At 41.4% G+C, this 10,673-nt stretch overlaps 1 long non-coding RNA gene and 1 pseudogene across 1 annotated transcript; both read right to left on the bottom strand.

Annotated features, from left to right (window-relative positions):
- Positions 1-861: 861 nt before the first annotated feature.
- Positions 862-9,790, bottom strand: LOC117530934 (annotated as a pseudogene).
- LOC117530944 lies at positions 7,378-7,952 on the bottom strand. The gene is made up of 3 exons (XR_004566488.1): positions 7,942-7,952; positions 7,761-7,766; positions 7,378-7,474 (listed from the first exon to the last, which is right to left on the bottom strand). It is a non-coding gene; the product is annotated as an uncharacterized LOC117530944 (long non-coding RNA).
- Positions 9,791-10,673: the final 883 nt, after the last annotated feature.

Raw genomic sequence — 10,673 nt, 5'->3', positions numbered from 1 at the left:
CCTTTTCTTAATAATGAAGGTTAAACAAATCTCTTCACCTGCCCACGTATGGTGTTTTATCTCAGGTCGCGCGGTTAATAAATTAAGACGGAAAATGAATAAATACGAGGCACTCAGCATTCTCTCTGTCTTGCAAACTGCAAAAAAGTAACAAACTAGAATAATAATGACACATACACATATATATTAGAAGTAGTGGTTAACATAACAGTCTCAAGGCTGTACAAAGGGGCAAGGCTGAACCTTCCTCAGTAAGTCAGCGCTAAATGTGTTTCTGCGTGCAAATGTGTCTCGTCAAGAATGCACGTGTGTTGAAAGTCAGGTTGGAGAGTCGACGTAAAAATTTCACTTCACGTACAATAAATTCTGGAAGATCTTTGACATTAGACTCACACGTCCAAGCTGTAAAGACGTGCCACCACGTTCACGTTCAGTTCGTGAAGTCGGATTTGGTCGGATGTGAAGGTGCGACCGAATCCAAATCTCTGCCAGCGGGTGCAAAGAATTGTGAGACGTGATCATCAAGATCGAGCGTGTACAATGAGATGGAACAGTGATGTTAAAGGGATAGAAATGCATTTTAAAACACCACACAGCCTCATGCAATAGCTGTGCACGTTTCTTTTGTAGTTAAACAGAAAAGAAGAATGACGGAGCCCTTTAAAATGGATCTACTCTTGCAGCATAGTTCTGTAGCGGCATAGTGCGAATAGGGTTTAGAGATTGGTGGATGGGTTCAAAAGGGGGAAAGAGGCAGAGGGCAGAAGGGACTGTAGGGTTTGGCATGGAGAGTGTGCCATGCTCTTGGCTAGCATGTTTGTCATGGTAACGGGACACAAAGAGTCGTTATATTCTTTTCTAGAGTGGAAAAATGGGCAGAACTGTCTGTGCCACCTCCAGTCTTTATAACAGTACAGGTGCATGCATGTGCGTCCTTTTACACCACGCCATCTTAAAGCTGCTCTCTTTACTATCTTAATCACCTTTGTCTGTGGTTGCAAGCTCAAAATAAACATTTCAAAAAGGAATGGTTCGCTTGTAGAAACTCAGGCTTCAACAGAGGCGAAAAGACCAGTAGCAACGATAGACAGGCTGACTTGTGTCCGTCACGTGGGGCTGTGGGTTCCAGTGCAACAGGCAGAAAGTCCATCTCAGTATCAGGAATAATATAATATACCATAGTTATCAATAAGTCTTAGTAGATCGTACCTGTATAAGCTTAAATAAAGAAGTGAATGAAAAGAATGGCTACTCCAATGTTGAGTAAAATGACCATAACCACCAGAATAGAGCTGGAGCCCTAGGAGACAAGAGAGGAGAGGAGAGAAGAAGCAATTAGACCAGTTCTTGAATTGATTCTTTCTAAATGGCAAAGGAGAACATGCAGCCACCAGGAATCAGAAAAATGGAAATCAGTGCTACAAACAAACCATTGCATTGTTACACAACACGCAAGGATTGATACAATCATCAAGCATCGAACATGTGAGTTTTTAAAAATTGTACCTTAATGACTTTTCATGGTTATAGACTAATGTAATTAGTTTGAAAGCAAGCTGTCTCAGAGCAGTTGCGAGTGTACGACATGCTTTTCTGCAAAGATTGTGTGTGTGTGTGTATGTGTGTGAGAGAGAGAGAGAGAGAGATTTTTGTCAATTTTGTGAAGCCTGTTGTGTGTCTGTCATCTCTGACGTACATCTATGTATAAAGCAAGAAATGTCTATATGTGTGTATGTGGCTCGCACATCTCTCTACTTGTCAGATGGGCCTAAGCTTTCGGATTTTGCTGTGCATAGCACGGAGATGTGCATCCTTTATTATGAAAATTTTGGGAATTAATTTTCAAACCTTTATTTTGAAACCTTTATTTTGATTAACATTGTAACATTCGTACTTCCAAGATGGCGTGGCTTGATGTAGCCAGCTTCCGGCGTAGGCGATGCACATTACGCTTGCGTTCGGTGGCCATTTTGTAACCTGATATGGTGGGAATTTCCACTGGGCATGCCTTGCAACACCACGAACGTGAGACAGCGTGACCAAAACTAAAAACATGGCGGCCCCTGATGTCATAAATTCTGCACCAATCAGAGCTCAGAGCTCTCAACCAATCACAGTAGGGGAGAAGACCCACGGTACCTGTCTCTTTTGAGCCACTCCAGGCTAGGCTCGATGATGTTACTGGTAGCAAAGTTAACAACATCAGATACTTCATGTTGCTTGCACCATTTCACAATAAAACGTTTAATGCCAGCATCCCAGCAAGTACTTTTACTGTGAAACGCATGCTGTCAGTATTCCTTGCGACGGAGTTAACTTGACAACACTGAGGAGACGTTAGATAAAATCCGTTTTGCTTACACCAATAAACTTTCCCACTATTTGTACAACGTTTCAGTAAGTACACAAGCTGAATAAAATATTGCATTTGCTGTGAGTTCAACTTTAAATAAACTGTGCTCAGGAGGTGGAGTACTGGGTTTCAAATATTCTAAATGTTCTGTTTAATTTTGTCTGAGTCACTTCTAATAATAGGAATCCTTTTAGTTTCATATAATTGACTAGTTTCTTGAAAGTTGATTAATGATGAACAGTTATTCCACAATACCCCGTGATAAAGAATGGTGCATTTTCAATCAGATCACCATTTTCTGTTTTATTCTTTTTTTACTGACACAAATATTCAGATCACACACACACACACACAAACACACACACACACACACACACACACACACACACACACACACACACACACACACACACACACACACACACACACACGTACATGTAGCTTTATTCATAAACTGTGTAATCGCTGGCAAATTCATATCATACTGTAATTATCTCTCACTACAGACTGGATGTTTTGTATGGACATGTGGATTTGCTTATTTATATTTATATATTAATTATTAATATATGACTATTATTTGTATATTGTTATGAAGTGCTGCCATATGTTTGTTTGTTTTCATCTGTCAGTTAAATGCACATAGAAAGACTCACTGAGTTTGATTTGAGGGTGAGATGTTCTCCTTCCTGCTCCAGTATGATGGGCTGAGAGGTAAGGGGGCGGAGACAGTGTGAGATCCCTGTGCAGGGGCCATTCCTCTATCTCTGCCCCCACATTCAGGTTTTCCAGCATCTGTACAGAGTCCATGGATCCCTCCCTTACTGTCGAAGGCCTCGGGATCGCAGCCTGTTATTTTTCGGGGCTGGGGACTCCTGGCCCAAACCCCGAGACATCTGCAAGTCTGGACACTGGAGTCTCATGTCGACTGTATAGTCATTCATCTTCTCCTCGTCGTGCTCTGTGAGGCGTGAGTGAGCAGGGCTCCACCTAAGGGTACTCTCAGCAGTCCAGCCCCCGGTGAGGCCGTCGAGCCTTTGGTCAACTAAAGCATGCTCAATAAGCTTGTGGTTGGAGTGGTTGTGCTGCTTTGGGTAGTGGTTGGAGTAGACATGCTCTCGAGGGTTGTAACTGGAAGAGACGTGTTCCTTTGCATGATGATTAGAGGAGATATAATCTTGGGGCTTGTGACTGGAAGAAGCATGCTCAGAAGTCTTGTGATTGGACATATTATATTCCAAGGCTTTGTGATTGGATAAAATGTGTACCTGTGGCTTGTAGTTGGAAGCATGCTCGCAGGCCTTGTGATTGGTGGAAGAGTGATCCCATGTTTTGTGATTGGACGATGAGTACTCTCTTGACTTGTGATTTGAAGAGAAGTGTTTGGAGGGCTTTTGTTTGGACAGGGAATGCTCCCACACTCTGTAGGCAGAAGAGTGCTCACGGGGCTTGTGATTGGACAAAGACTTTTCTCGTGGTTTGTGATTGGACAAAGGGGTTTGCTCGTGGCCATTAATTTGGCCCTCCTGTTCCTCCAGAAGGGAGGGCGTGGTCGAGCGGCTACTGGCTCCTCGGTCTGGATACAGATCCTCAGTCCAATTATTAGGACCACCCCTTGGCAAATCAGTTCCCCGCCCCTCCACCAGCACCTGGATCTCGGCCCCGCCTTGATCTTCCACGGCACTTTGGCGCATGAAGCAAGCGTTCCGTAGACGATTGCTGTGCTTGGGCGGGCTGTGTGGGGGTGAGACGGGTACACTCAGCACGGGGCTGAGATCAGGTGTTATTACAGGCGGTGTGGTGTCGGGAGTGCACAGCTCCGGACTGTCTGTTCCTGTGGAGATGACCTCGTGATCTTTGTCCTTGGCATCCTGGTGCTTGGCCCGTTGACATTCAAGCCCTGTGAAAACAGTTGGAGAATAGCGCCTATGAAGTGATCTGACACCAAGCCACAGCAGGTCTGTTGGACTGTGTGTGTGTGTGTGTGTGTGTGTTGTGTGTGTGTGTGTGTGTGTGTGTGTGTGTGTGTGTGTGTGTGTGTGTGTGTGTGTGTGTGTGTGTGTTGCAATTGCAGACACAAAAACAGGATGGTGTGCAGGAAGTCACTGTTGGTCAGAGAGGATTAAGGAAGTGAAGACATTTAATTTGATTTGAATTGTCAAAGTCTCATTTGTACTTTGTCATTTAATATCAACTTTAACATGCATTTTATTAATAAGTCAGATATATACTGTGATTTAACATATTTGATTTATACTGCAGTACCAGTCAGAAGACTCCAAATGTATCAACATTTTAACATAAAGTCTTAATCAAAATTTAGAAAAATAACAATTGAAATTAAGACTGAAAACTACAAAAGCAACGGGAACAACTAAATATCATATAGTCAGTGTAGTGTGATACTGTGCTGAGGCCATTCCTCTTGTCCATGGATTCCCCCCTTACTGGTCTAATAAGGCCTTGGGGTGGCAGTCAATTTCAATTAAGGCTTCAGATTAAAATGTTGATACATTTGGAGTCTTTTGACTGGTATTGCATCATATATATTAGGCTTGTGGAGATTAATCGATACAAAACGGTATCTAGATACAAATGTACCTGATGCGAGCGCATTGATTCATTCAGTGTGCATCGATTCAGTTGATGGGTGAAATCGTGATGCATTGCTCGCTGCATGCTTGCACTGATTTTTTCCGAGGCACATTGAATGGACCATCACTGCTCCGCGTTTTGTTTTGAACATGGACAGAAGCCAGAAAGCACATTTCTACCGCAACAAGAACAGCTGCAAGCAGTCAGAAGAGATTTTTGACACACCTAAAACATTTACATCAGGCGTTTGGGGATACAGTGGTCCCTCGTTTATCGCGGGAGTTACGTTTTAAAAATAGCCCGCAATAGGCGAAATCCGCGAAGTAGACAGCGTTATTTTTTACAATTATTATAGATGTTTTAAGGCTGTAAAACCCCTCACTACACACTTTATACACTTTTCTCAAACAGGCATTAACATTTTCTCACTTTTCTCTCGTGTGTAAACACTCTCAAAGTTCCAACCTTAGTAGAAAAATAAGACCAACCTGTTTTCAGGCCCAAACATTTGTTTGAGAAATAAAAATAGAACCTTTTCCTATAAATAATTATGATGGCTTTTAGAACTAACAAATTTAAGTTTAACGGTCAACCTACGAGGTTGGACACATAAGAAATTATTAATAGTGACTGACCAGTATTTCACTGTTCCTCTGATCGCGCCTCTTCGTCCTGGCTCCGCGCCACTGACGCGCCTTTTCCACTGAGTTACACCTCGGTGCAGGTGTCTTTTTCCGAGTGATGAACAGACTTATGGGTAGTTGTTGGCGCTGTTTTTTCTTCTGGGCGAGAAGATTCTTATAAACAAACAGGCAGAACACAATGCGCGTACTCTCCCTTTGCGGTGCCGTGACCGGCCTGCTTGATGAGGACGCAGAACACAATGCGCTGTAAAAAAAAAATAAAAAAAAAGCATGCAAAATTGGACTAAAAAATCCGCGAAACTGCGAGGCTGCGAAGGTGAACTGCGTTATAGCGAGGGACCACTGGTACTTTGGCTTTTTTTTTTTAAATGGGAAACTTGACAAGATGCAGGTCGTTTGTAAGGATTATGCTGCTAAACGGTATCAAACATGGTCGCAGATGTGAACCGAAGTCCGGTGTCCCCCCCTAAAAATTGGTCCGCCCTGCCTTCACTGCGCATGCGTCATCAGCCGCGGTTCACGGATTAATAACTCATTTCTGCTTCAAACTGCACTCCAGTCATCATCTTTCTCATCGACAGATATCTGAAGCTTTTGTACAACAATCACTTCCACATATATTCAGCATTATTTCATCATAAGAGACAGAGGACGCGATCAGGGTGCCTTGGCTACATGAGCTGCTAGCTGATGCGTTTACTGCGCGTCGGTCATTTAAAAGTGTCACAGAGTATTGCCTCATTTCTGCTTAAAACTGACTTTAGAATGATTTAAGAGGTTTTACCTTGTCCTCTGATGGTTAATAATCCCATTAATCAATTTGATCGCTTTGGGTGAAGAGACTCTGTCTCAGACCAACGGCTGAGCACCAAAATGACGCATGTGCTGTGGAGGCAGGGCAGACCAAGTTTTAGGGGCGGACCGTTCAGTGTGCGACATCGGAAAACTGGTAAGAAAGTATCAAAGATTACTTTTGCTAATGCGGTACTCTGTCAATGAGTGACTCACTTTAAGTCATTCACTGACAGAGTAATGTTTTCTTACTGTTTACTGTTTAAGTTCTGACAGTGTGATGAAATTGGTACCAAATCTGAGGGAACTGACTCCTGTTCCTTAATGTTGAATCTGGTAAATTTGTTGCTTATAAGGAGTAAAACAACTCTTCTGCCTCTAGCAGAATCAGAAGAAGAAGAACACCATAGTACCATACTGAATTGCAGCTTCTTATTTTCTATTTAAATTTTTGGTATAATTTCTTTGCATCATGTTGAATCGCATCATATTGGACCAAATCGCATCGTATCGCATTCTTGAGGAATTTAATCGCCATCAAATACATATCAAATCACATCGAATCGGTAATAGGGGTGAATCGTACTGCATCGTATCATCAGTATCGTCCTGTATCGCTATATGTATCATATCGCTGGCAGTGTATCGAGATGTATATTGAATTGTTGCCAGTGATGAGATGCACACGCCTAATATGTATGAGGAATAAATCCTGAACTCCAAGCTGGGTGAATCTAACATAACTCATCCTGACTTGTCAGTTACACAACACTAGTTATCAATTTTCTCAATGAACTTTGAGTTTTATTAACAAGCTCTGTGGCCATTAATGGCCAACCTACAAAGACATCATCTATTGAGAGTCGAAACCATGAGTTACACCGGTGAAAAGGCGTACTATGTCTAATGATTATTTCTTCGATGATTTCTCCTTTGAAGGTCTAGCTAAAGTTTTATGATGAGTGACCTTGACAAATATTGAAGGACAAAACTAGTAACTGTGTGATGAAGACTGTACTCTCAATAACTTTCCAAGGACTTCAGACAGATTCATCAAACTTGCAGCAAACATGTATCCCTTCAATGATGACTGACCTACCTTAACTGAATCTGACTGACCTTAACCTAATTTTGAAGTTCATAAGGTCAAAAAATATCTGTAACAGTATATTCCCAATAACTTTTCAAAGAAATAACACAGCTTTACCAAATTAGGAGCAGTTGTCTTAATGGTCTAGGTCAATTTCAATGATTGAAGGGATTTTGTTAGTGCAGCAGATAACAGAATATTTAAAGAGGAATCATTCAAATGGTGATGCAAGCACCAAATTCGGCACCAATACTCCTTAGACATTACACTTTTGAAAAAAATGGACTGGCCACTTGAATTTTCAATAGGCAGGCAGGTAGGAGCCAATTGAAGAATTACACATGGGTCAAAGTTTCAATTTTGGTAAAGGTTGATGCAAATTATTGATTGAGTTAATAGGGTTTTAAAAAGGAATAGTTAGCACCAACTGTCATGCTTAGTTATCACATTACAGGGTAACATGTCACATGTCATAGAATCCAATGGATGTCAACATTGATTGACCTTTACTTTGGAGACATTCAGCACAGTCAAAACTATTCCAATCCTGTTAGTTCAACCAATAATTTACAGCACTGTTTTGCCAAAATTGGAGCAACTTTAACTTTTGACCCCTGTACAAACTGAAATTGACCTTTATCACCATTCTTGCTGTTTTGACTCCATAATCCGATCCCTTCCAACTTTATTTATAGAGCACTTTAAAAGAACAAGAAAGCTGACATAGTGTTTTCCAAATAAGACATTAATAAAATACAACACAGATAAAACAAAAATAGTAAAAAAAAAAAAAAAAAAAAAGGGACCAACATGGCTAACACTGACAAGAACATAAACAATTTTGAAATGCCTTAGAGAAAAGATTTGTTTTTAAGTGAACCTTAAAAACCTCTAGTGAAGGAGCCAGCCTAACATCCAAAGGCAACTCATTCTATAGTTTGGGGGCCACCACAGCAAAGCTCGGTCACCCCGGTGTTTCAGTCTTGACTTGGGGACAGCAAAGTAACTGGTCAGCCAATCTGAGTCCTTCAAGGGGTGTATATGTAAGACTATATGTATAACTCCATAACATTTAGTCATAGATAGTCCAAACTATACCTTTTTGGAATCTTTATGTTCAGACAAATAATGTGGTATAGTTGGAGCATTTTAAAATTTTGACCCCTGTGTAATTCTTCAACTGACCCTTACCTGGCTGCCTATTGAAAATTCAAGTGGCAAGTCTATTTTTATTTTTATTTTTTTTATTTTTATTTTATTTTATTTTATTTTTTATTTTTTTTTGGTGCTTGCATTAATGTTTGAAGGATAGTTTCAGTTATCTGCTGCACTATACCTAGTTTTGAAGGTTAAAGAGCCAAAAATTCTGTCCTTGTCTAATGAACATTCACCTCTCTATTGGTTTCCAGGGATTGCATTTCCACCAAGGATGTGTCCCTTGAAGATCTTGGTTAGGTTACTACTCCAGCACTGTATCCTTCATGCTCTTTTCAGTCAAACTTCCATATCTTTCCCACATCGTTTCCAAACCAATAAACTCATGACTTATGTAGAAATTGTTCTTGATTGCCTTTGTTCTGTGAATGTAGTCTCCCCAATAACAACTTGTGAACTAGTCTCCACAGTGATTATTATCATGAAGCTCACTTATGACATTCCTGTGAGCATCTGCAAAATGTGCTACAAGCAGCTACATAATCTATGGTGAGAAAAATGAAACCACCAGACAGACTTTGTTCAGGAAGAAGTTAACATTCAGGGACGAACGCAGTATAATCCACAAGGTCCAACAGAACCTCAGGATCACAACAAAGGAACAAAATAAGAAGTTGTACACATCACATGTCATCATCCAGCATTAACAGAGCAGTCAATCACAGAGGACTAAATGGTTGTCAACCAAGAGGAAGCCATTACTCAGTTATGGTCACAGCTGTAACCTCTGCCCTCCTCTGTCAGTTTGCAGTGTAAATAAAGATTAGGAATATTTTGCAGCCAGAGCCATAAACCACCCTCAGCTAGACTTCACAGATGTGGCGGTTTTATTTGCATCATGTTCTCATTGAATTAAAGATTGCATTACCTGGTATCACAGGGCTCAAATGATAAAAGGAGAATTCAGGGCTGTGAATTTTTTTTGACAAACTTCTGCTTTGTCCACTCACCATTACCATAGATGTGAAATGATGGTGAGAGCTCCTTGGCAGCAATCCGGGCTAGTCGACACTCTTCCATGGCCTTCTGTGCCACTCCTTCAGCTGCCTCCGCCTTCCCACGGGCATGGCTCATCCTAAACAGCACAGGTACAAACCATGCAGTCAAATATAGTTCTGCTTTGGTTGGCCTCATTATGTGACACCATGCCAATTTACCCTCCAATTAGCAGGACAAACAGAGGATTAATGGAGTCTGCTAGCGAGTCAAAGGATTCACAAATTGACCATAACTCCACTAAGATAAAAGCTACTGCAGATTCTGTTATGAAATTATGGGTTCTAATAGACAAAGGTGCATATGTATACCTTATCACATGTCTCTTTTGTATCATGCCCTGATGTATCTGTATGAATCCAAAGGACGAGGGCTCATAATTCAGACTTATTCAGACTTTGTAGAATCCAGCTCAATTCTGGCTCCTCCAGCGCTCATATATGTCTTGAAATCAGGAAAATTGTTCTGCTGAATACATCACTTTTATGTTCCCAGTGGAAATGTGACGTTATATGACAGAAATGTGCTTAGGGTCATTGTCCTGCTGAAAGATGAACTGTTGCCCCAGTTTGAGGTCGAGGGCACTCTGGAGCAGGTTTTCATCCAGGATGTCTCTGTACATTGCTGCATTCATCTTTCCCTCAATCCTGACTAGTCTCCCAGTTCCTGCTGCTGAAAAATATCCCCACAGTATGATCCTGCCACCACCATGCTTCACTGAAGGATGGTGCGTGGTTTCCTCCAAATATGATACCTGAGATTCACACCAAAGAGTTCAATCTTTGTCTCATGAGACCAGAGAATTTTGTTTCTCATGGTCTGAGATTCCTTCAGGTGCCTTTTGGCAAACTCCAGGTGGACTGCCATGTGATTGGTGGATTGCTGCAGAGATGGTTGTCCTTCTGGAAGGTTGTAGAGAAGTTTGAATCTTCAACTGGACTGGGTTGCTTGAACGAGGACGTTTCGCTTCTAATCGCAGAAGTTTCCC

Source organism: Thalassophryne amazonica, chromosome 2, assembly GCF_902500255.1.
Source record: "Thalassophryne amazonica chromosome 2, fThaAma1.1, whole genome shotgun sequence".
NCBI lineage: Eukaryota > Metazoa > Chordata > Actinopteri > Batrachoidiformes > Batrachoididae > Thalassophryne > Thalassophryne amazonica.
This window is presented reverse-complemented; position numbering and strand designations above follow the sequence as displayed.